Below are 26392 nucleotides of genomic sequence, written 5' to 3' on the forward strand. Positions count from 1 at the left end.
AAATGGAAGGTGAAAAGTGTGGTAAAAGGTGACTAAAATAGACGAGTTGTTTGTCAAACAGTTCAGTATGAGATGGGGAAACATTTAGTTGTTTTTTAGAAACGAGTAAGGAAATTTAGAAAAGTAAGTGAGCAACTGATAAATGGAGATCATAGGTGATTGTTATCAGAAAATGAAGTAATGGAGAGAAGGAGATAATATTTTAATTAGTTGTTGAATATGTAGGTATCAGTTTGAGGAGGAGTAGACTTTGAAGATGACTAACAATAGAGGGAGATACAATCAAATTTAAAAAAAAAAGAAAAAAAAAGAAAGAAAGAAAAATAGAAGAAAAGCTTGCGTAGTGGACAGACTGAATAGACAAATTTTGTTGTGGGGAGGACAGTGTAGTTATAGTCGTAGACCGAACCTGGAAACCTTCTGGACTTGCCTGGGTACGAGGGAGAGTGTGCCAGAAGTGAAAGGAAGGGATAATGACTCTTATATAAAGAAAAGGTGGGAGAAGACATTCTAGTGGCATTATTCAAGAGTGAATGATTGTCATCCATTTCCCTGGGCATTCTATTTGAAGTGGAAGGTAGGATAGATGGTGCTATGAAAGCCTTGATAAGAAGCAGAGGCTGCGAGAGGCTTGATGAGTTTTAATGTGAGAACATTATGGTGTGAGAATATGGTTTGACCTGAAAATGATAAGTCAAGAAAAAGCGTGGTGGAGATGGGTCGCTAAAGAATGTGTGTGGCGTGCGGTGAGTTGATAGAGTAAGGTAAAATGTGGTTCGTGAGAGAGGCGAAGTTTGAAAGTCTTTGGACACCAGAGAAAAAGACAGCGTGCTTAGATGGTATCGTCATGTGGAGACAATGAGTGTGAACAGTGCTGAAAGGGTATTTGTAAATGAGACTGAAAGTGGGAGGATATGGCGTATGAGTGTGAGAAAAGGAGAGGTGTGAAAGTGAGTAGGAAGGGAACAGACAAGGGACCCAACTGGCTGGATGAACTTTGTACTTGACAGTAATTGGATTGACACTGCCCGATAGGTGAACATGAAGCTAAGTGTGAGAAAGTGTACCTATCAGGTGGAACCAGGATTCCGTGGGCTTGAATGATGAGTGAATGTGTGTGCGTGTGTGAGAGGGGAGGGGACCTCATTTCATAGGATATGCTGTTGTTTAGGTCTCCAACTGTCGTATTATTTCATTTTCCCGACTTTCTTTACCTTACCTCACCCCTCCTGATGGTTGAAAATAGACGTGATATGATATCATCATCGTGATCATTAGCGTTATTATTACTGTATTATTATTATTATTATTATTATTATTTACACACACACACACACACACACACACACACACACACACAGTATCATGTCAGGGGTGGCATGGTACTCCACCTTCCATTCCTCTTTTATATCCAATTCTGCTTGTCATCAGCGCCATCCCACACCCCGTGGTGTGGGATGGCGTCAAATGTTTGAGAACAGATAAATGCGTATGAGTGTGGGTCGGGTGATGGCAGGTAACAAAGGCGTTTAGAAGTACCTACGGTAACACCAAAAGGATTAAAACAGAGGATAGGGATGCAGGAGTACGCAAAACCATCAGCTTCTCTTTGTTTTGTGTCTGTTTAATGGGTTGTAAAGGCGGGTATCATCACTGCAGCGATCCTTAATACAGCAGCTTGTAAATAAAGGCAATGGGAGAGACAAACTGTGGATTATCACGAGCTATGAGTGCTAAAGACTACAACTGTCAATAACACAGGGTATGAAATAACTAAGAAGGGGAATAATTAACTGGAAATTCAAAGTATTACCTTGTAGCACGAGAGTATAGCTGGGACTTCGAAATTATTACTTGAAATACGAGGTGATAACGAGGAAGGAAATATACTATCTCGAAGTACGAGAGGACAGCTGAGACTACAAATTGATTACTGAAATGCGAAATGGTAACGAGACACAAAATATTACGAATTAACTCCATATGATATAACTCTGTGAATAACCCGACGTGCGAAAAGTAACTAAAGATTCGAAATTATCAATAGAGATGCAAAGTAAATGATTATAAAATACAAGTACCACTAGGAAATACTTACTTAGGATGTGCAGTAGTGCCAGGAAACACTAGATGCGAAAATACTACTTAGGCTTCGAGATAATAACTCGAACCACGAAGTAAATTGATTGAAGTTCATGTACTCAGAAAAAAAAAAAAAAGATATAAAGATACAAGCGCACCACAGACTGAAAATACGCAAAGGTTGTTATCAAGAGGAAAAACGATTGAAATTAGTGAAGAGAATACGAGAGAGAGAGAGAGAGAGAGAGAGATGAATTCCCCAAGCTAGACCTTCATCGATCATGTAACCCCTCTAGGCGACGGCAAAGCGCTACATCTCCCAGCAGGGCGACCACCCGGCCGAGGCGCGAACTCTCGACCCATCGGTCTTGAGGTCTTGAGGCAGGCGCTTTACAACTGAGCCACCCTGTCCCCAGAGGGAGAGAGAGAGAGAGAGAGAGAGAGAGATCCTGGCAAGGTAACATATTTGAGCGAGACTACCGAGGGTGTTTCCTGCTGAAGCTCAGGAAAGCGTTAATTCAAACCATGAGGGTTCAACAGCTCACTGAACTTCAGGGAAAGCGCTAAAATGAGGAGTGGGCAAGAAAATTTGTTATATTATCTGCAAACTCATTAGGGAAAATGGATATTCTCGTGCCGCTTGGCAATTCACCAGTTAGCGCAAGAGTTGCAAGACTTTCTCTTTACCGCTCCCGTCCTTTCCCAGAAGAGGCTAGAAAGATGGTTTCAAAGGCCCACAATAGGGTTTCAAACGAGGGTGCCTCCCGGGATCACCTAGGAAGGTGCTGGGAAGGCCTCTGTATCTATCCTGGAGGTTGTATGGAAGCTGCAAGTGGTCCAACTTCTAAATGATCCTTAATAATTCGGTGACTCCCTCAGTTACTTGGTGACAAAGATAATTTTACGCTATCCCCTCGGAAGACCCTGCAGTAAAATTCACTGATAGACAGAGGGGGCGGGGCACTGGCATATCCTTGCGTATCTACTTTCATATGCCTGTAACTGTTGCGTGCACGTGTGTGAAAGTATTCATAAGTATCCACCTGCTTCTTGCTGTGTTTTTGTGCATATCCATGCGTAACAATTAGAGAGAGAGAGAGGGGGGGGGACGGCAAAAAAAAAAAAAAATCTGCATGAGTGCTTCACAACGTATCTAAATTTGTAAACAGGAAACACGACGGCTTATCCCGTAATTCCTGTGCTGGTGGTGTCAGAAGCAAAGTAGTGACGCTCTTTTTATGAAGCGGAAAAGAATTAGGGGAAAAGTATTAATGCATTGCTTCTAAAGAAGAAAATATCGAACGAGGAGGGTATTAATGAAAAAATATTAGTAAAATTGCAGAGCTCTTAAAGAGGAAACTTTTCAACAATGAAAGTACTGGTGTTTCTCAAACCAATCATCAGAAAGTCAGTTTATATTTCACTCCAGGTACAGTACATACCCCCAGACGAATTTATTATGCTTGGGAAAGACCTTTCGTTTGGGAGTTGATAAATTAAGCCAACGTACCGCCACTTCAGAGCCAAGAATATGTCCTGAGTAAACAGACTTAATATACCAGGAATATAATCAAAACAAGTCATCATATTGAAGTTGACTGCTAGGATTTTTCTCGGTTGTATCTTATGACCTCACCTTTACATTCTTGCGTGTCTTTCTGTACTAATACAATTACGAGACAGCCCTAACATGTAGTCAGTATGGCGGTGGGTGTTAATGCCCAGGCAGTGGGAGGGAACAGTTTATGCAAATGAATTCCGTTAAAATAGTTTAACAGATATTACACAAGGCCAACCGATATGTCACACACGCAGGAAAAAAAAGCTTGCTAAAACAATTATAACAGCCCTAAAGCAGACACGCTTTGAATGTATTCACTGTATACGGTGGGTATAAGCACCCACAAGGTAACATTTATTTTGCCCAACCTTTCCAGGAGCCGGCCTAGGAATGGAGGCGTCTCTGAGTCATTTAATGTAACCATGAGTGGCACTCGTTGAAATCGTACCCCATCGAGCCCTGTGCCGCACCACCAATGCAGTCTATACTATAATACCAGTTCTCATATGTAAACTTTGTATTTAGAACCTCCACAAATATAAAATTCATAAAAAATATATTGTTTACATGTCACAAGTACGGAAAAAAGGAAGTGAGCACAAACAAATGCAAATAACTTTTAGCCTATAGATCTCTGACATCCCACAGCCGGCCACACCATCTGTGTGTGTGTGTGTGTGTGTGTGTGTGTGTGTGTGTGTGTGTGTGTGTGTGTGTGTGTGTGTGTGGTGGGGGGTTTAGAACTGGGTGGGAAGACATCAACTGCTGCTCATCCTCCCCCTATCGCTCTCTTATCCCTCTTAATTTATGACATACAGGAATAAGCAATAAGTATTTTTGTGTGGTGTAAATGTTCCTTTTGGAGGGGTCAGCAAATACAACAAACTTTGTTCTAGTTTAACACTGTGTACCATAATGTGCTACGTAGTATGATTTCTGGTCCTTGGATATGGAATGTATATTGTGTGTTCAATATTTGGATTTATATTTTAAATCAAGTAGAAAGATGCAATGACATGAGGTTTTTGAGCTGAATTCATAAATTTCCTTGATCTAAGTTTGATGAAACATTGTTTTGCTTACAATTTTGTCAGTTCCTAGAGACACCAGGCACTTAACAGTAATAGTAGGCTACAATTATTGTCAGGAGTGAAGAATTGTGACAAAAGTGACTACCAAAAATAGTGAACTGTTATTGAGGCCAGTGTATTGTAATAGTTGATTAGGATCTTTTATGAATAATTGCACTGGTGATTCATGTTAATTTAAGCTCATTTACCCATCGCATCTGGGTGACATGTACACGTGATGACCAGTGGACATCCGAGTGACACATACACATGATCTAGTGTTTCGTGGCATTGTTTGAATATTCTTTGGGTTATTTTCACCACATGCAGCCACTGGCAAGCCTCTTGCATGCATCCGAGTCATGCTCCAGTTACCTGCATACCTCCATAATAGGCAGACCTGCGCAAAAAGTTATCCCTGTGTCCGGATCCTCAGCTGAGCACCCACAGCTGCCGACTTCAATACAAATGAAGTCCAAAGGCCAGAAAAGAAAAGGCCTTAGTGATAGTGCAATAGGGAGAGAATTTGAGGTGACATTATTGCCAACTGTGAGTGAAAAAAGTGACTCTTCCTCTGAGGAAAGCCACTGCCATGCTGAGTTTTGATATTTATGTGAAGGATGGATAATGTGAGTCCACTGTGAGCCCATTGTTTCACCTTGTACGTTCATCTGCTATTTCTGATGATGGGAATGATTCAGTGGGTAATGATGATCCTGGAGAGGGGGATATTGGCATGGATGAGGAGATGGAATAGGAGATAGGGAGTGGAGAAGGGAGGAGGTGGAGGAGGGAAGGAGGAGGGAGCGTGGTGCGGTGTCTCACACCACCACTGTGTCTATTTACATGAATAATGGAAACAGAAAGTTTGTTTCATGATGAAATCAGTGCCTTTTTTTTTTACTGAAAGTTTCGTGTGTGTATATTTATTATGATGAATAAGTACAAATCACAGGAAAAAAAAATCTGTTATAATGGAATATATTTTTTATTATGGACAGTATGTAAATAACTTCACATAACCTCCGTGTGTGTGTGTGCATGTGTGTATATGTGTGTGTGTGTGTGTATGTATGTATGTATGTGTGTGTGTGTGTGTGTGTGTGTGTGTGTGTGTGTGTGTGTGTGTGTGTGTGTGTGTGTGTGTGTGTGTGTGTGTAAGGCAGTGGTGTGGAGCATTGGTGAGGCGAGCAGGTACCTGAGCCAGCCTGCCTCAAGGTCGTTGCTATGGTTACTGGACTCGCAGCAGCAATCATGAAACATTTTTAGAAAACATACATGGAAACAGTGTTTGTGGTGGATTGCTGCCTTCTGGAAGTATTGTTAGTGTGGAGGGCTAGCCTAAGCCTTAGTTTGTCACTGCAACTCTGCCACGCATACGGACAAGGAAAAAAACAACAACAACCAAATATGCACCCTTTCCCTACTCACTCACTCTTGCTACAAGCACTTCACGGACCATCTGAGGTAATCAGCTTGAAGTCCAAGGATTTTTGAGTATTATGACACCTAGTCTTTTATTTTTGGTTAAGTATTAGCTGCGATATGAAGGTTAAAAAATCGACGATTTTCTCAGGAATGCCCCGCTGAGAGAGGGGTTGGCGGGAATATATGCCGGATGCGATGGGTTATGAATATTTTACACATACGTGATAAGTGCATCTCTCAGTGTCATATTGTACCTTCCAGATTACAAACACCTGTTTGTTACCAGCCACGATAGAGAAGCTGGTATTGTTTTCAATTTGTCTATCTGTGTGTCTGTGTGTGTGTCTGTTAGCACGATAACTTCGCAACCGCTCGAGTTAACATTGCAAAATTTTACAGCTGTGTAGTAGGGAAAAAATCAATCACGAAGTCGAAATTGGTGAAAGTAGGTAAAGGTCTGTTTGTCTGTATATATGATATCTTCGCAACTGCTCAAGATATCACTGCAAAATTTTACAGGTGTGTAGTAGTGGTGAAAATCTCCCGTGAGTATTGTTTTCGGTTTGCCTCTCTGTCTGTGTGTCTGTTAGCACGATAACTTTGCAACTGCTCAAGATATTGTCACAAAATATTAAAGGTATGTAGTAGGGATGGGTATCTCCTAAGAGTTCGAAACTTGCTAAAGTAGGTCAAGGTCTATGTGTCTGTTACCATGATTATTTTGAAACCGCTTAAGATAGCATCTCAAAATTTAATAGGTGTGTAGGAGGGATGAAAATCTCCTACGAGTTAGAAATTGGTGAAAGTAGGTCGAGGTCATATTCCAAGCCGCGCTAGATATATATCGGGTCGCGGCTGGTGTGATTCCCCTCTGGCGAGGCCTGTAATTATTACTATTATCATTTGTAAACTTGTTACAGTTACCAACTTTCTTACTAATTTGAGCAGCATTCCTAGAGTCACCAGTCAGACTTCTCGTAACAAAAAAAGTAACAAAGAAGCTATCACATTAAAAGAATGATAATAATAATAAAAAAAGGCAACTGAGAACCTACAAAACGTATCCTTCCTAAAGAAAACTGGAAATGAAAGAATGCCATTTTGAGGAGTCATTCAACTTTATATGAGTGGACACACTGCATTTGATTGTAATAACTGGAGGTCATAGGCAGTGGAAAGACAGACTGAGTAAGACAGTTCCAAACTGACCGGTTGCATAATTATTATATATCAAGACAGTGAGTACAGGATAACACTTGCAGTTGTAGAACTGGACAGAGAAAGGGGTGAGTGTGTGACTCTGGTCGAGTGCAACGTGCCAGCCGTAATGTAGAATGAGTGCAGACAGAGAGTTTAGGACAGTTATCAGAACAATAACGATAGAAAAGAGAGAAGTGCAACACGATGGTTTAAGGAGGCTGAATAGAACTGATAAGAAAGGGCGAGTTAATGAGATGAAAAGCCAATTACTCCACCCTCTTTAGAAGTGCTGCATGTACTTGGGCCAGGCATATACGAGCTGTACCCACTTGGTGAACATTGTCACTGTATAAAGTAAGCAAATGGGTGGGGTTAAAGAACAGGTGGAGACGATTCATCTTGTCTAGCCTCTGAGAAGAACTTTTTGAACAAAAAAAAATGTTATTTGTTATAAACAGTTCAAGAGAAAAAGACACCATGACTATTAAGAAATCGTGAACTGAGTGTGTTTTCTTAACGTAAGAAGAGATCCACGTGGAAGATTGTAGGGAGTTGGAAAATCCAAAAACCAACTATTCGAGGCATAACAACTTAACAAAGTTTGTTTTGCCTCGGTCAGAACTAATACGAAAATCGTAAATAAACAGCAGTGTAACCTCATCCCGTGGTAGATGTAGTAACTTACTGTGATGGATGATGTGAGAAGTGAGTGGAAAGTTGAAGGGTGGAGTTATCTGAACTGTCTACTTGCATCCCCCCCACCACTACGACGGGTGCGTAACACCCGTCTAGCAACAAACACATCCTTTTTCTGTCCAACTCTCTAATGTAAGAGTTAACCGTTACTCCCAGGCCTTCATATATGCAACAGGTCAACTCTGGTACTGTCGTCCTCTGCATTTCCTACTGCCTATAAAATCCAGTCTTTCAAATGCAGTGTGTCCAGGCATCTCGAAATATATGGATCTTGACTTTGGCTCTTTGTTATCTTATATTTGTTTTGTTTTATTTTTCCTGGAGGGGACAATTTGCGGGCTCCTGGCCTTTGGTTCCTTCTTCCTTGCATTAAAAAATAAAATTATGAGTGGACAGGAGTTGGTGTACAGCTCAGGTCATTGCTAGTAAATTGCGCTTGTAAGCCCGTGAAGTGCGGTCCAGCGCCATGTTATCACAGTTTCCGCCTGATATATTAATTATTTCATGATGGTAAGTGAACAGTGAAAAATATATTGAAACGAAAGACATTCTCTTACGTACACCCTCAGACACACACAAATCTATATTGAAACGAAAGACATTCTCTTACATACATCTTCACACACACACACACACACACACACACACACACACACACACACACACACACCTGGAAAACCCGAGATCGAAAGGGGGTTCCTACGCCTTTATGGGTGACGTTTTAGTTTAAAAAAAAAAAAAAAATGTATGCCCATTACATGCAGAAGGAATTTCAACTTTACATCACATAGGAGTAAATCTATTCGCTTCTTTTTAGTGTGAAAGTCGGAGCGGGCCGGGCCGCTCATTTCCATACTTAACTGAGAGTAAACATTGCTCGTTCGCTTGTAATAAGGAAGAGGAATAGAGTTGATGAAAGAACAAAAGGACAAAACCCTGACCAATATGACTGTTGATAGGTTAAGGAGGGCATTTTTTTTTTTTTTTGCGTGTCCGACTCTGGGCAAAGGCTTCAGGGCCTATTTCTTGGGGGCAGTGACCTATTCCAAGGCCCAGTAGTCCTCCTTCACCTCCACATGTCACACTTCGGCGCTAACACCACCGTCCATACTGAATGCATGCTAGGGCTGTCTCATACAGGACTGGTGCATTGGTATTAGCGAGGGTATTTTTACATGTCGGCGGGTCTTCCGGTAGATCAGTAAAGTCTGATTTTTATGAAATTCAAATCCTTAAACTGTTCCCTGTCCAAGCGGGATTTGAACCTGGGTCCATTAGGACAGCAGGCCACCTTTTTACCAATTGTATAAAGAGACGGACGAGACTTAAAGGCACAGAAAGACAAATAGCAACCATTGTAAGGTAAATGGAATTTAAAAACTTCTGCCGTACTCTGTCGAAGGCCCTCAAGTACGGTGACGTTTGCTTCTTGCTAACCTTAGGTAATTTATTCAGCTTAGGAGAGCACTCTTGCACTGAGTGATTTAAAAAATAAATAAATAAATCCCTCCAGTTCGAAAACTGAAATAATTCGTGTTAAGGTAGGAAAGATATGATGAAGGCATGTAATTGTACGAATGTGTTATAATATTCTACTACCCTGCTTTCAAACCAGCCCTGTTAATCTTCGCCTCCACAACATTTGCATGTTATCCAAACAGCTGTTGAGTCAGCCGTACCCTGGGGTTAATTCATAGTTTTTGTTTTGATGTGTGTATGTGTGTCCAGAAACACACATACATAGAAAGAGAGAGAGAGAGAGAGAGAGAGAGAGAGAGAGAGAAAGAGTTGCATTTGCATTTGTGTGTGTGTGTGTGTGTGTGTGTGTGTGTGTGTGTGTGTGTGTGTGTGTGTGTGTGTGTGTGTGTGTGTGTGTGCTTTCGTTTTCGTTAATCGGTATGTATTTGTACCTGTGGCGATAGCCAGCAGGTCAATGAGTTGCCAGCGTTCTTCTTCTGCTTCTGGCGGATTTGTTAAAAGGACGCCTTTGGAGACAAGAAAGTGGTACTGTATTAGGTAATTTGACATGGAGAATCCAAATCTGCCATTAGCTGACACCTAAGATGGCGCCACCTGGGGACAAATTTAGTATATATTGACAAAAGTGGTACCATATTTGGTTATTTGACATGGACAATCCTAATTTGCTATTAGCTGACACCTGTGTTGGCGCCATCTAGCAGCAACTTTAGTAAAAGTTCATTTAAGCCCACTGAGACAAAAGTGATCCCATGTAAGGTTGTTTGACATGGCTAGTTACTTTTTACAGGAAACCGTTTGAAACAAGAGTCTCACCGCAGGACTGAGAGCAATTCTACTCTTTTTCAATTAAATAATAAATTTTTGTGTGAATACATTAATTTTCATTTTTCTAACAATAGGCCACTACTTCTTAAACAATTTCAGTGTCATTCACCCTCGAGTCTTTACCAACAACTTTCATTCACCCGCGACTAAACTGCCGTTTGTTTTTGGTCAGTTTCGTCAAAACCGCCATTGTGTATAAATTTACACATTTCGTGATATGAAGAAAAAAAATTATTAGCACATTTCTGAAGTGTTTATATTATTCAAGTGTTTGAACATCCTAAATATACCCAAAGAAACGTTGGAGCAGCAAAAAGAAATATAAATACATAACTCAGAATATTAACTTTTTTTTTTTTTTTTTTTTTTTTTTTAGTTGACAAAAGTCATCAGAGTTGAGTCCTACTAAGAAACTGAACCTTAGAAACACTGCTTTCTTATTGTGTATGTTTACACAGAACAAAACTGACATGCAGAACTCCTGTCATCTTATATATTTAGAAATTTATGACCCAACTACCTCTTCTGGTCTCCCCCTAAAAAGTTGTATTAGAGTAAATTTGAGAAAGATCCTGCTACTTCGATAATGTTAAACCATAGGTAGAGAGAAGAATCTTTAAAAATTTCCCACCTCCACTGCTGTTAAGGAGCAATAGAAACTTATTAACAACTTTAATGGCGATGCCTTTTTTTTTTTTAAGGGAAAAAAAAAGTAAATATCTGATTAAACTAAAGTCAGTGACCTTTCTTGCTTCATTCACCCTTCATTCATCCTTTTAGTCTCATTCCTTCCCAGATAATTTCATTCATCCTCGGATGAACCTACCACTAGTTTCAGAAGCACTGATATAGGCCATCTTAACCTCTTAAATTTGGTGACGTGTATTGTTCTTTTTCTTGCATCAATAATGCATTTACCTGAATTTGGTCCAGGCAGCTTATTTCACGTAGGTCAGTGCCTGAAAATACAGTAGTTAGGCTCCACATTACCTCCATAAGACTTCTTCATTACCAACATCATATTCTAATGTTAATGTATACAACTGAACATTGATGAAGAGATGACAACTTTAGGCCACGGTATTGTAAAATGAGTTTACCTAACTGAATTTACCAAATTATTAGTGAATGATTGGAACTGAGAAGTAAAATATGGCCTTAACTTATACCTTCAGAAAATCAAGTCTCATAAAATTAAACAAAATCGATGTGGTAGGTGGTGGCGACCATCATCCACTCGCTTGATGTAATGCTGCCTACTTCTTCCTTAGCCTTTATCATTTTTTTTTCTGTGCCTGCCCTCCACTCTTCCTATCTCTCCCATCTTTCCTGTCACTTCTATTTGCTTTCCTTTCCTTTACAGGTGGCTTTACATTGAGTGACAAGCCAAATGGTTTCCTGTAAGCCAAGAAACCATTTACAACGCTGGGTGGTAACCATATAACCAAATCCTACGTGTAAACAAGTGGGTTGGTGGAAGGTTAGTGCCCCTCCCTGTAAAACAAATAACTCAAAGTCAATGGCCACCCCTTACTAATGTTCAGAGTAAGGGAAGTAATTTTATTCGGATCAGTCATGTTAAAGAAGGTTTATATTTACTGGTCTAATGTATCGTCACCAGCTGAGGATAATAAATTTACAATGGTGGGCCTCTCCTAAGTCAATTGTAAACATTTGGCGATAACAAGACTAAATGAGAAAAAAACGTCATTTTGGTAATTCTCTCTCTCTCTCTCTCTCTCTCTCTCTCTCTCTCTCTCTCTCTCTCTCTCTCTCTCTCTCAACCATTCTTGTGCTTGTTATTTCACTTCCATATACATTTTCCATTTCTTTTCCTCTATTACCCTCAGCCTTCATTTAGAATACACCAAATCAAAATTGTCACGAAAAGTTCAAGCCAAGGTTCCGTATTCGTTGCCAGTAAACGGCTGGCAAGAATATGCAAACCAGGCTGAGTTCTTTCAGAGACAACCCATGGAATGTAGGTAACTAACTAAATAAATAACAAGTGGTGCCAGGCACAACAAACCTCACCCAACAGCAGCTATGTCATTGCTGTTAAATAATCAATACTGCCATTTGTTGTCAGTACACAATTAAAGTCTAAGAAAATGGAGCAAAGGTTTTCAAGCTATACAATCTGAAAATCTGTGATCTTGTGTTTGACCTTTCAAGGTCACTCAAGGTCAAAGGTCATGGTGCTAAAGGAAAGCCCATATGAGAATTTCTATATCTTGTTCATAGTAAGTATCTCTATCTTCAACGAATTTCAAGTTAAGCCTCCTGAATATCCGACACCTTGAGTTTGACCCTTCAAGATCACGGTCAAAGAGTCATGGAGCCAATAAAAACCCATATGGGCCTTCCTGTATGTTGATAATTGTAAATATCTTTCTTCAACGAGTTTCGACTTATGGCCCTCTGAATATCCGTGACCTTGAGTTTGACCTTTCATGGTCACTCGATTACCTCCACAATTTTAACACTTTCTTTTGGGACCAGTGCCTACATATCCTGAAAGTTTCATGTGATTTCATTCAGCCGCATTTCCGTAATGTTGCTAAGAATCAAACAACAACAAAAAAAAAAAAGACCAAAAACAATACTTCACCGAACTCCCCCCTGGCGAGGCAAGTATTTAATAAATGCATTGTAATATATGTTAATGTACTGATGACATTTCAGCCAGGTAGGAAGCAGCCGGACACTAGTGCTTGGCGTGGTTGTTACAGTTTACTTTTATCTTGCTCATTCACCCTTTGTCTCCTTATTACTTGTTCTTTTTTGTTCTGTCTCTCGACGTATGCTATCTATTTTGTCTTTTATCTTTTCATAAAAATGACTTAGATCCTGCAGAACTTATTTTTCTTGCACAGAAATTTAGGTAAGAAGAAAGCTAGAATCAGGATCATTTAATATTGATATGCCTGGACACAGTGCATTTAAAATACTAGAGATCTTAGGCATGGGGACACACCGAAAAGGGGGTTCCTTAGCATATTTACCACCCGCGTTGCGAAGCTAGCGGAGTGGTAATGTTTCCGGCTGTCAAGTTGGCTGGCTGGCTCTTTGTGTGTGTAAACAAGATATCTCATGAACGGCTTGAGCTATGAACATGAAACTTGCAGGATATCAAGATATGGTCAAAATTTAGGACGAGTTAGAAAATGGGCGCCCAGGGTCAAGGTCAAAGTCACCAAAATGGCTGCCAAAGGTCAAAAAATAACTTGAATGGTGCTGTTCTGGAGGTGAACTATTCACAAATTGAGACTTTGTCGTTTTATGGTATGTTTCAGTTTATCTGGAGCACTTCTTTGTTTTGTTATTCCTTAAGTACAGGCAAGTACTCATCCTGAATTTGCGTCAAATCAGAAATGTAGGTGAAAAATTATGTGCCGAGGAGAAACTTTCCGACTATGAGAGTGTAAGATCCCATAGTGAGGTGGCTTCTAATTTCATTCTCCATTCATCTTTCCAATTGTCTTTCCTTTCCTCCCTCCCTCTCTCTCTCCCTTGCTTTCTTCCTTCCTTTTTTATATTGTCTTTCTCGTGAATATTACTACAGTAAATGGGCACTAGCCTAAGATTAATGACTTGGCGTGAATGTCAGAGGAGCAGAATAAAAAAGTGTCACTGTGGTGAAGGACTTCACCCATTCACTACGATTATGCCTTTTTATCATTCATTATAACACGTGTATTGTGGTATAGCATACGTGCACCAGAAAAATGTAAAAAAAAAAAGGCATATCTTTTAACCTGCCATATAGTGCACAAAAGTATATAAATAATACAGTAGGCCATAATGAAGGGATGGGATTACATGAAGTTTTAATGCTTCGACCTTGCTGCGATGGGTTTTAATAGACTTCCATCCCTACACCTTCACACACTTCATTTAATGTTTCTGCTCAGGTGAGGAAATAGTTGCAGCAAACAGTTGTCAGCTCTATGGCTTCACTTGTGTTGCTATTGTAACTGACAGTCATTTCCGCCACGGGTTAGAGTGACGTCCGTGTATGACACATTTTCATAACAGCGGCTGTTGGGTGGGTATGAGAAATTTTAAATCCATTTTCTTTATTACACATAATAAACTAATTGCTAATTGACTTAGAGAAGGAAGATAAATGGATTATACTTCATTTCTTAACACTTTTGAGAATGAAACTGCTTAGGCATTTTGTTTTCACCTGCATATTCCCAGCTTTATTGTGTTTTGCAAGTTTCGTGTCAGTAAATTTTCTTCCTTAGAGTGGCTGTATTTCATCCATTTTCTTATTTTTTTTCTCTCTTGCTTTTCTTTCTTTGGATCCGGTTTTCTCTCCTGGGAGGTCTTTATATAATATCGGTGTATCGTACTATTTCCCAAAAATCTGTATTTAGTTTGCCCTGAAATACGTTCCGAAGGTGGTTCTGTGTGCCGTGAACCTCAGTGTCTGCGATAAACTGTCTCCTGTTTAAAGCTGATACAGTCTACGGTCCCTCTCACTGAGTGCACGGCCTGCCAATATTTTTCACTCCTTTTACCTTAATTCTCGTTCCTTCAGTTCGATGATGCATATTGTTTAACGCATAGGATACGGACGAGGGCAAAAAGGCTCATAACTTTTTTTTTTCTTAACAAAACACTGAAATAGCCCAGACCCATAAATCTTCCTTAGCACAGCAGATGACGTCAAGCAGTTTCAGGCCTTTTCACTTAGACACTTACCTCACTGTTCATAAGTATTTCGTTTACTTTCTGTCCGATATTGCACCTCTGACGGAGACAACAAGAGCGGCCAGGACAAAGTCTTCTGGCACTTATTATTTTTCTACTTATTTCTTCAGACACTAGGTAAAGTGTATGAGAACAGCTCTTGTTTGGTTTATAGTGGTTGTTCCTGAAAGTCTGAAATAAAGCATCGTCACTCACACGTAAAATGCCATTGTTTCACCGTAACCACCACCAGGGATGTCCACTCCTCTCCTCCCTCCCTACCCATTTTCTGTTCTCGCTCCATTAAATTTCTCGTACAGCCTTCCACCGCCGTCATCAATCCCCATACAAAATCTAGTTTCACAGGGTCTACTCGACGCTCCCTGCTTCTTACCCACCAGCATCTTACCGTATCTCATTTGGGCCATCCACTTGCTTCTACCTGTCTGCCTCATTCTTCCCCAACCTACCTGTGACATGCATCGTACTTACCTAACTATAGTAACACTCACCGTTATAGCACGTACGTACTTTTATCGGCATGCTATACCACCCACCATCATCCCAACCCATCTTTTCCACTCGTCTCAGCCCGCTCCTCCCATTACCGAAGGACCTAAACAAACTGTTGAGCTGTTGCACTGTTATTTTTTCACATTCATAGGAATGACTTGAAATGATTCATCTGTATTATCAGGGTTTTCCTTCCAACCCATCCTACCCCCCCCCCTCCATCCACCCGTTCCATTTACTGTGTCGAGGTGAATAATCCATTGCACTAATAATGCCATTGAGGTAGAAGCCATCCCCTTGACTTTCAAGTTTAGAGAGTGATACAACTGTTTTCTTGCGCATCTCAAACAGTGAAGCCATACAGTAATTGCTCCAGGCATGTGATAGACAGAGGAAACAAGGCTCAGGGGTCAGTAAAATGTTCAGACTCGGATTCTCCAGCATTTCTAGCTCGGAGTTTCTTTTCATCTTGTCAATGACATGTTTTGAGCAAATGTGGCAAAACCCAAAGAGGTAATACAAATAAGAAAAAAACATATATCGTAGTAAAGGACTAAAGTGATCTGGGTACTGTTTTATTGGGTTAATTGGTGAAGGTATAGTTTATCATGGCTACCCCTTGTGCAAAATCCAGCATAGCCTAGTATATATATATGGTACACATCTTGTCTTTTTGGTTACTTGGTGGACTGACACATGTGGTGCCTCGACCTTGTTCCAGTAGTTTTTTAACTCATTGCTATCCCCACAACTTCATTCATTTCATACAATGTATATACTCGTATTTTGATACTTGTTTCAGTAATTTTCTACAGTCCCTGTGATGGAAAGTTTTGAAGTTTTTTTGTAAATTATTCAGTAAACAGAAGGTTGTAGTATTAATGGGGATTAATGAAGCATCAGACTAATTTCCTTCCTTTCGAAAAGCCACTCGAACTGATTTTGTCAGGACTCTAAAATATCTTAATACATAATAGCTAGCAACATACATATATAGTCTAGAGGTTAGGTCAATGTCAAACCTAGGGGCCAAAAGGAAATGGCGTTTGCACCTCTCCAGAATGCCTCTCACCAGCACAATAGCTCACAAACAGCACTACGTGACCATACACGCACATACACACACACACACACAGGCTTCTAGAACATTTCAACAACAGTATAGCACACGTGACACGGACCCTGCTAAATGAGAATTTAGGAATTAGAGCTCAGAAAAGGACTGGCCATAAAACTGGCAGGTAGTGGAGACAGTGCATAAGAAGAGCGGTCCAACTAGCCTCAGTTAGTATATTAAGTCCCTTGTAATACATATGCCGCTCAACTTGGACTTTCTCTGAAGATAATAAATCAAGATCAACTTCTTGTATTCATCTTTAATTCCTCCTGCTCTTCAGTTACCAAAATAACTTTAACTAAAACTCAAGACTCGCATATTACAAGATTAACCCCTTAACCGCGGGGCGTCACTTTCGTGATGCTTGGGAGCAAGGGATCATAACGCGGGGCGTCGCTTTTGTGATTCTGTGTTATTTTGAATTCACCCCGGCTTCCAAGTGGGGGCTTGTATCGTCTATCAGTACTGCCAATGTCCAACACTAATCAGCACTCCTAATCTCATCTGTACTCCCATCCATTGTTGACAATTTAGTCATTTCTCCCCGTTCTTGACTCCTCTCCCTACCCCCCTTCCATTACCCTATCCTCTCGCCTGCTCCGCCGTGCTACGCTGAGTAAATCTTCCCTGGAATTTTTCACTGATTTCATCCATTGAAATAAGCCCTATCCCCTATTCTTATACCAAATAATATATACAAGAAAGAAATAAGGTAAGTGAGAGTGCTATACACCTGGAATTGGCTAATTATCACCTGACAACACCTCATGTGCACTCGTTCGCTAATTTTCGCTGTTTATTTCCCCTTGAAATATGCCGTATAATCTATTTTCGTAATAAATATACATATAAGGAGGGAAGGGAGAAGCCTAAGTGATATTTACATTTACCTGGAACTACCTAATTTATAATGTATTGTCTAGATTTCCTGCCAATCATTTCACTGCTATATATTAGCTGTGTCAAGAGGCTAACATTGGGAGTAATGAATTTCCCTAGGTAGGCCACCACCCCGGCCCACACTTATCAGTTCACTCTCATCTTCCAAAGTGGAGGTACGTCTGTTCGCTCTTGCTAGCTTCAGGGACTTTTCACCCCCATGCAAAGGGCCCTGTGACTTCACCCCCTAGTAAACCTCGTGTGGAAAGAGGTAAAGGGCTGACAATTGATAAAAGAGTGACTACGATCTTTCTATTGAGTAAAACAGTGCAAGTGGAATTGTAAATAATGTGTAAATAATGTGTAAACAGCAAGTGAAAGTAATGAATGAAAATATACGTGAACAGTGGAAAATAGTTTTATAAGTTACTTCAAGTGACAGTACATAACACAGTGTAAATAAAATAGAAACGTAAATATCGTAAATAAAATAGAAAACGTAAATAGAAATGTAAATGAGTAGTATTGTAAGAATACGAGTATATACCCTAGGAGTAATGAAAGTGAAAGTTTCACTCTAGCATGTCTGAATACTATGAGTTATGAGAGTGGAGATGAAAGTGACATTCACTCTCAGTGCTAGTATACAGGACGAGAAAGTGAATGCTACGTATTTTACTGAAAGAAATTGAATCCCTACAGTGACAATAAACTAATACTACTGAAGGAAACTTATGGATAAAGACTGTAGATATATATAAGTGTTATATAGTAATAGAACTATAAAGTGTGAGGGGTTTTATAAATAATAAATGACAGAGTACCAAGAGCGAACTAGCGCAAGTGCGATGGTCAGACGCGCTCGTAATTTTCATTGCTTTCACAGTGGGTTTTTTTTTTTGGAGTATGGATCCCAAACTACTTGAAAATCATAGAGTAGTGTTTATAGTGTTAATATCTGGCTGTGGTAATCATATTACGGGTTGTCAGGAAGTGCAAAATGGAGACTTCGTTACCCAACTTCAGAGGTCTCCACAAGTTCTACAGTAACCGACGAAGGCTCAACAAACATTCCAGGAGAAAGCTGAAGGTATGTGCCATAAGCATATGTAATTTTAATATTCTATGACTAATAACTGATTTTTGGCAAATAATTTTTGAGAGTCTGTCTGAGCCCGAATAACCCTGCGGCACACGCAAAACATTGGTAAACATGCCCGCGGTGTAGGGGTTAAAGAATTGCATATATACAGTATATAAATGATGGCTACGAAGTTCCAACTTACAAAGCTACTCACATATAACAACTGCTTGTCCACGAGTCTAACATATTTATAACTGATCTACAAAACACACTACAAGAAGCTACAAAGTTTTTGTAAGATATGGCGGCAGTGAACGTACGAACCTCGTCTACGAATCTACAGTGAATTTCTACAAAAGCAGGCAAGACTCTAACCAAGATTAGCTTCAGTTCTACAGTGAATTCCTACAATATACAAGCTACTTGCCTACGAGTCTATGAGCCTATGAGTCTACGAATGTACAGTTGGGTCTACATTATCAAGATAGAAAACAAACAATACCTCTTACAACCAACAGCTCACAACTAGCTCCTGACAAATTAAGACGTCTGGAAATTAGAAGATGAAGGAGCACTTGGAAAGCAAAAAATGTTCGTCTTATAGTTGGTCTAAGATCGAATATTTGACCCAGGCCTGTGACCTTAACCTTCAGCCGATTGTTCTTGTACTTTACTTGAGTTATTGTATCCTTGGTTGAGCTTTAAGGTGACATCGCTCTGTGACCTTGACCTTTGACCTATTGGTTTCAAAACAGAATCGCTTAATCTTTGGTTAACGTTAAAACAGTTCATAAAGCTATATGCAAATGTAATATAAACTATCTGAAGTGAAAGAACCGAAACTTTGGCCTTGTCCCATGACCTTCACCTTTGACACGTCAGTCTCATAATTGAATCACTCCACCCTTTGCTGACTCTCAAAGCATCCACCTTGTTTAGTAATAATGGGATCTTAAATGTAAAATTAACCAATTCCTGACCTGTGATCTTTTTTGGTCAGTATCTGTCACGTTCCATATCCTCGGAGAATCGCAGAATCTTCATTATCATCTAGCCTTAATACCTAAGCTTTTCTGTATCCCGACAAAGGTCTTTGTCGGGCAAAAGTGAATGGTTATGCCATTTTTAGAACTAGCACATTGTATTAAAAAACAGTATAGAGAAATTGATGTTTTTCTAAATTATTGTGTATCAGCGTTTTAGCATTATGTTCTACCTATCTTACACTGGAGTTGTTTTGGATACAGAAAAGCTTAAGGATTAAGGCTTGATGATAATGAAGATTTTAATACTTTGTGTTTGAGAGTTACGACGTATTTTGATAGCTAAGGCCAGTGGGCGCCTTGGAGCAATTCGTGCTTATTGTCTACCAGCTCTGATATTATTGTAAACCTTACCACATTTTTTCAGTGTATCCAGCAAAGTACATCCAGAAATATATATATATATATACCCACACACACACACCGGTATATTTATCTATTTATCTCTCTGTCTATCTATATATAGATCTATCTATCTATATGTAGGTGAGAAAATTACAGAATACAATAAAAAAAACTGTGTTTAGGTTTTGTCGATTACGAAAAGGCTTTTGACTTGGTGAAGCACATAGCAATTATAATCTGCTTGCCGGAATGAGGAGTAAATAAGGACATTGTAAAAGTACCAGAAAAACATATAAAAAGTGGGAACTGCTTCGGTTAAGTTATATTAAGACTCAGGAAAAAAATTATGATTGCGAATGGTGTGCATCAGGGAGCTTACAATTTCACCAAACTCATTTACAGCTTGCCTTGTGAGTATTTCCAGAAAGTTAGAACGTGAGAAAAAAGAAGTAATCATTGATGGACAATACATAAACCATTTAAGATATGCATATGACGTTGTGCTAATCAGAGAAACAGCAGAGACGTTGCAAGATGCGTTAAATAACATAAATAGAGGAAGTCTCAAAGTAAGGTTAAAGATGAACATTACTATAGTAATGTTTAATCCAAATACACCAGGGCGTCATTAAAATAAATGAAGAACTTTGTGAGAATGATGTGGAGTATAATTACTGGCAACAAATTACAAAAATAACGAAAGACAAGGAAAACTAAATAATAAGACATTATAACTGAATTGATTACATTCGGTATGCATAGAAATATAAAAAGCAGCTTGCCAGTCAATCCATTTCTCTTTCTCCACTAGCTCCTCGTGCTCCTCCTCTTTTTTCCTCTGATTCATCGTTTGTTTTCTTCCAGCAGCCTCTACCTCCTCCTCGTTTTTCTTCATCCACCACTGCAACAGAGAGAGAGAGAGAGAGAGAGAGAGAGAGAGAAAGAGAGTGAGAGAGAGAGGAATACGCCGGACAGGGCAGTGAGTATTTATGGAGACAGGAAGAGCCAGACACAGAATTCCACTTTGGTAGAAAAAAGGGACACATACCTTGAGCACTTTGTGTCTTGCTTTTCTTAAAAAAGAAAAAAAAATCGGCATCCCATCACCTCTGCTTTGTAATTAGGAAGGAGTTCTCGTGGTATCAGTATAAATCCAATCATTACTATAACGCTTTAGTTATTACCAACGCTAACGGATTTGGAGAATGTTATGTACTCATCTTTTATTTATTTTTTTTATTTTTTTTTTGTCCACAAGGTGTCTAAAAAAATTATTGATGAATTTCATTGAAGTTAAGCGGATATGTAAGTCATGAGGCCAAGTAGGAGTGGAGTAAATTTTGGTGGTGATGTGAGTTCCAGTCCCGCTGCAGGACTGGTTTTTGTTTGTTTATCCACAAAATATCTTAAAAGTTATTGATAGATGTCAGTGAATTTTGGGGGGTATATGGTTCATGGGCCAAGGAATAGTTGATAAAATATTGTTAATCTGATTTGGCCACAGTAGGCGTTGGCAGAGAATATAAGAACATAGCAAGAGAGGATAACTGCAGTAGGCCGTTTGGCCCATGCTAGGCAGCTCCTAGAAGAGTGGCTGAACTACTAGAGTGAGATAAGGATAGCAAAGAAGAAGGCTCTCCCCCGCCCTCCAAACCCTCCAGCCGAAGCCGGCAGGAAAAAGTCAGAAAGAACACCAAGCAGTATAGAATAACTGGCGTGGACATTTTATAGGAAAGTGTGAAAGAATAGAGACTATCGTTGTGTAACCTGAAAAGGAAAAAGTGTGAATTAGTATTGGTTATAAGATTTTTTTTCTATATCCACCCCTTATTTGTCATATGCTTATCTAGCCTATGCTTGAATCTCTCAATGGAAGAGGCAGCAACTACTTTACTAGGTAACTTATTCCAGTCGTCTATTACTCTATTACCAAACCAGTTTCTACCTACTTCCTTATTGAAACGGAATTTTTCTAGTTTGAAACCATTAACTCTAGTTCTATCCTGTATGCTCACTTTAAGTACCTTGTTAATATCTCTCTTATTTATACCCTACATCCACTTAAAAGGCCATATCACGTTGAGTACACCTCTTTCCGTTCGATCAGCGAAGTTAAGCAACGTTGGGTCTGGTTAGTACTTGGATGGGTGACCGCCTGGGAGCACCAGATGATGTTGGCGTCCCTACGTCAAGTGGGGTTGGTGGAGGATTAGTGCCCCTCCCTGTAAAACACTTAACTCTGAGCCCTTGGCCACCCTGTCTGGGATACATGGCGTCTGGCAATGAATGAATGATGAATCCACCTAAACACCTCAGTTAAGTCTCCCTTTACTCTGCGCCTCTCTAGCGAATACAGACTAAGTCTTTTCAGTCTGTCTTCATATGACAGGTTCCGGACATCAAGTATCATTTTTGTCATTCTTCTCTGTACATTTTCTAACGAGTTAATATTCATTCTATGGTATGGACACCAAAATTGTACTGCGTACTCTAAATGTGGCCTTACTAATGCAAGATAAAGTTGCAGTATTACTTTTGATGACCTGTTGCTCATGCTTCTCGAAATGTCTTAGGACCCTACTTGCTTTATTTCTCGCATTAATACACTGTTGCCTTGGTTTCAGGTCGTTACTAACCATAACTCCTAGATCTCTCTCACATTCCGATATGCAAATTTCTTTGTTATCTAAAATGTATTTAGTATCCCCAGTGGTTTTGCCTACGTTAAGTACTTTACATTTTTCAACGTTAAATTCCATTTGCCAACTTTTGGACCATTTGGACAATATATCGAGGTCCTTTTGTAAGTTATGGTAATTGTCAGTTAAGTTAATGATACGCCCTATTTTTGTATCATCGGCAAATTTGCTGATGCTGCTAGTGACTCCTAAGTCTAGATCATTTATATATATAATAAATAATAAGGGACCGAGTACTGAACCCTGGGGTACACCACTAGTTACTAATCCCCAATCCAACTTAGTTCCATTTACTAATACTCTCTGCTTTCGTCCTTTCAGCTAGGATTCTATCCATTTTTAGATATCGCCGTCTATACCATGTGCTCGAACGTTTCTAACTAACCTTCCTTGTGGGACCCTATCAAAAGCTTTACTAAAGTCCAGGTAAATAACACTGTAAGCTTTATCGCTATCTACTGCCTCATAGACCTCCGAGTAGAATGACAAGAAGTTTGTGAGGCAGGATCGTCCTTGCCTGAATCCGTGCGGACCTTCATTTATAAGAGTATATCTTTCTAAGTGTTCTCTAATCTCATTTGCCAAAATTGACTCTCATATTTTTCCTACTATTGACGTTAGACTTATCGGACGTTAATTCGACACAGCTGATTTATCACCGTTTTAAAAGATGGGCACTACGTTTGCGGTCTTCCACGCCTCTGGAACTTCTCCTGAAATTAAAGAGTCATTAAATATCGTTAAGAGTGGCTTCTTTTGTTTCTTTTAAAATTTTTGCATATGTATCGTCCAGACCTGGCGATTTTTGAGGTTTTAACTTATTAGTTTCTTTCAATACGTCATCCTTACTAATGGTTATTTTACTAAGAATATTTTCCGTATCATCATAGTAAATATTTGCTGCTTGAGGGACCAGGTCTAGATTTTCCTTGGTGAATACTGATATGAAATAATTATTTAGGATGGAGCACATTTCTTTATCTTCACTGGTAATGTCACCCGATTCTGTTCTGAGTGGTCCTATCCTATCTTTATTTTTCGTACGGTACATTTGATAAAAACCCTTGAGGTTTTCTTTCGATTCAATAGCAGCCTTAGTTTCATAACTTCTCTTTGTTTTCCTTATTTCCTTCTTTACCTCTCTATTTAAAATTGCATACCGGTTACGTAAGTGTTCCTCTCCCACGTTTTATTTTTCTATAAATTCCTTTCCTTTGGCCTATGAGAGATTTTAATCTGTTGTTTAACCATCTTGGTTCTGAATTATTCGTTCTAAATGGTTTTGAAGGGATATATCTATCTTGGCCTCCGTGTATTATATTTACTAACTCGTTATATTTCTCACTGGCCGAACGTCTGCTTGGTACTGGACCTGAGTCAATCCTCATCACAAGAGCTACACTCCCACCTGGAACCTGACCTCCCCAGAGACCTGGGACACATTCCCACCTGTTTCCTGCCCCTTACCTATGATCTAGGGTTCCCTACCGCCATGACACTCCCTAAAATAGCTATTCTCCCTATGGAATATCGTTCTAAAATAAGCTCTTAATCCATCGAAATCTAGACGAAAATTAGGAACCGTGGAGGTATTTCCTGTGGAACAGACATCCCAAATAAATTTGAACTTAATTTCTTCATGATCGCTATTACCAAGTCGTCCACCAACCTCTATATCACTAATGACATTTTCTTAATTAGCTAAAACCAAATCTAGTATATTATTACCTCTGGTGGGCTCCCTGATATACTGATAAAGGAAATTATCCTGTACTACCTCTAGAAATTCCTCTGACTCTGCATCCCCTGTCTGATTTCGCCAATCTATCCTTGGCAGATTAAGATCTCCGGCAATTATTACTAAGCTGAACTGTGACGCTTTCCTAATTTCCTCCCAAAGGTATTTACTATCTGCTCTACCTAATTTTGGAGATCTGTAAATAGCTCCTAAGACTAATTTCTCCCTATCGTTACTCTTTTCGAACCCAGACACTTTCTGTGTCCCTATTTACTTTAATGTCTGCTTTATTGTAACAGTTTAATGAATCCTTTACATAAATATCTACCCCGCCCCCCTTTCTTCCCTGACGGTTAGACACAAAAATATTATAGCCCTTTATCTGGTATTCTGCTAAAAATTCTCGAGTGTCTGTATTCATCAAAGTTTCACTAATAACGGCAATGTCTATTTTTTCTGTACAAATTAAAGCCCTCAGTTCATCCATTTTATTACGTAAACTCTGGCTGTTTGAGTAGTACACTTTCAGGTTATTACGAGTAGTTATGCCTCTACCTTGGGACTTACCATTTTTGATTTTGTCACTATCTGGGAAACTCTTTACTTTACTAATAAAACAATTTTTTGCTTTATCACTTATCGCCCTTCTATCATCGCTTGTTCTGTCCTCTATCATCGCCTGCTCATTCTGAGGTGCCTGAGTGGATGTATCTACACTAATGGTTAAACTGTTGTTCTTACTTTTGCAAGTCTTGATGCATCTATCCAAACATGATAATACTGATTTCTGAGTGTATTTGCTGCAACTTCCTGTACATCTACTTCTCAACCTCGAAAAAAAAAACTCTAACTCCCTGTCTATCATTCCAGCTAAAATAGTAACCCCCTGCCTGCTGAGTCTCATCCCAACTATACAAGGCACTCCGACCATAAAACCGGTCCCAGCTGTCTATGAAAGCTATTGCGTTATCTTTGCAATACCTTTCAAGTCGGCAATGAAAACCTATTGCCCTGCTCAACCACTCCCTCCTAACCCGCTTTCTAGGCAGAACACCGAGTACTACAGGGGTCCCTCCCCTCTCCCTAACCTTCTCTAACATATCCTTGTACTGCTGACACAATGCCTCACTCTTATGCCTACTAATATCATTGCCTCCTACACTTAGGCACACAGTGGGTTTGTCTCCACTATCCTTCGCGATATTTGAAATTTTCCCTATTACATTACCCACCCTGGCCCCCGGAAGACACACATGTTTAGTGAGTGGAATATACATTGGTGTGTTAAGATATCATACCTGTGAGTCTCCAACAACGGCAACATTTTTCTAACCTTTCTTGTTATCACTGTACTTTCCTGCATGGGAAGGTCTCTCATCGTCCTTCTTCTTAACTTTCCTCTCTGCCTTCCCTTCATATTCGTCCCGCAGTGGGTCGAATGTATTTGTGGTCTTAATTTCCGTTTTTTTTAAGGGTGAACTTCGTTGCACCCTTATGAACCAGTGTCCAACCTTCAGCCTTTTTCTCTCTCTCCTCCAACATCTCCTCCAACAATTCCCTCATTTGTGACTTCTCTTGCCTGAGAACCTGTACCTCCCGCTTCAGTTCGAGAAGCTCTTCCTTTAACTGAAGGTATTCTATCTCAAAACCTGCAGCGGGGACACAGCTCTCCACAGAGGATACCATCACACACAAATTCACAGGATCATCACAGGTCACTACAGCACACTAGCACAACACTGTCACAGGTCACTAGCACAATACTATCACAGGTCACTAGCACAACACTATCACAGGTCACTATCGCAGTTCACTACAACACACTAGCACAACAATATCACAGACCACAGCTAGCTAAATCAGGTACGCCAGGAGACGTCCGAACAGACTGACCTCACGAGAGTGACTGACTGACCTCACGAGAGCGAC

At 39.8% G+C, this 26392-nt stretch overlaps 1 pseudogene; it reads left to right on the forward strand.

The window, feature by feature from the left end:
* The first annotated feature begins 22087 nt into the window (after positions 1 to 22087).
* On the forward strand, positions 22088 to 22206 carry LOC145403452 (5S ribosomal RNA; annotated as a pseudogene).
* The last annotated feature ends 4186 nt before the right edge of the window (positions 22207 to 26392 follow it).

This window comes from Coenobita brevimanus, chromosome 60 (genome assembly GCF_032717465.1).
Source record: "Coenobita brevimanus isolate Jiangsu-jjx chromosome 60, ASM3271746v2, whole genome shotgun sequence".
In the NCBI taxonomy this organism is placed as follows: domain Eukaryota; kingdom Metazoa; phylum Arthropoda; class Malacostraca; order Decapoda; family Coenobitidae; genus Coenobita; species Coenobita brevimanus.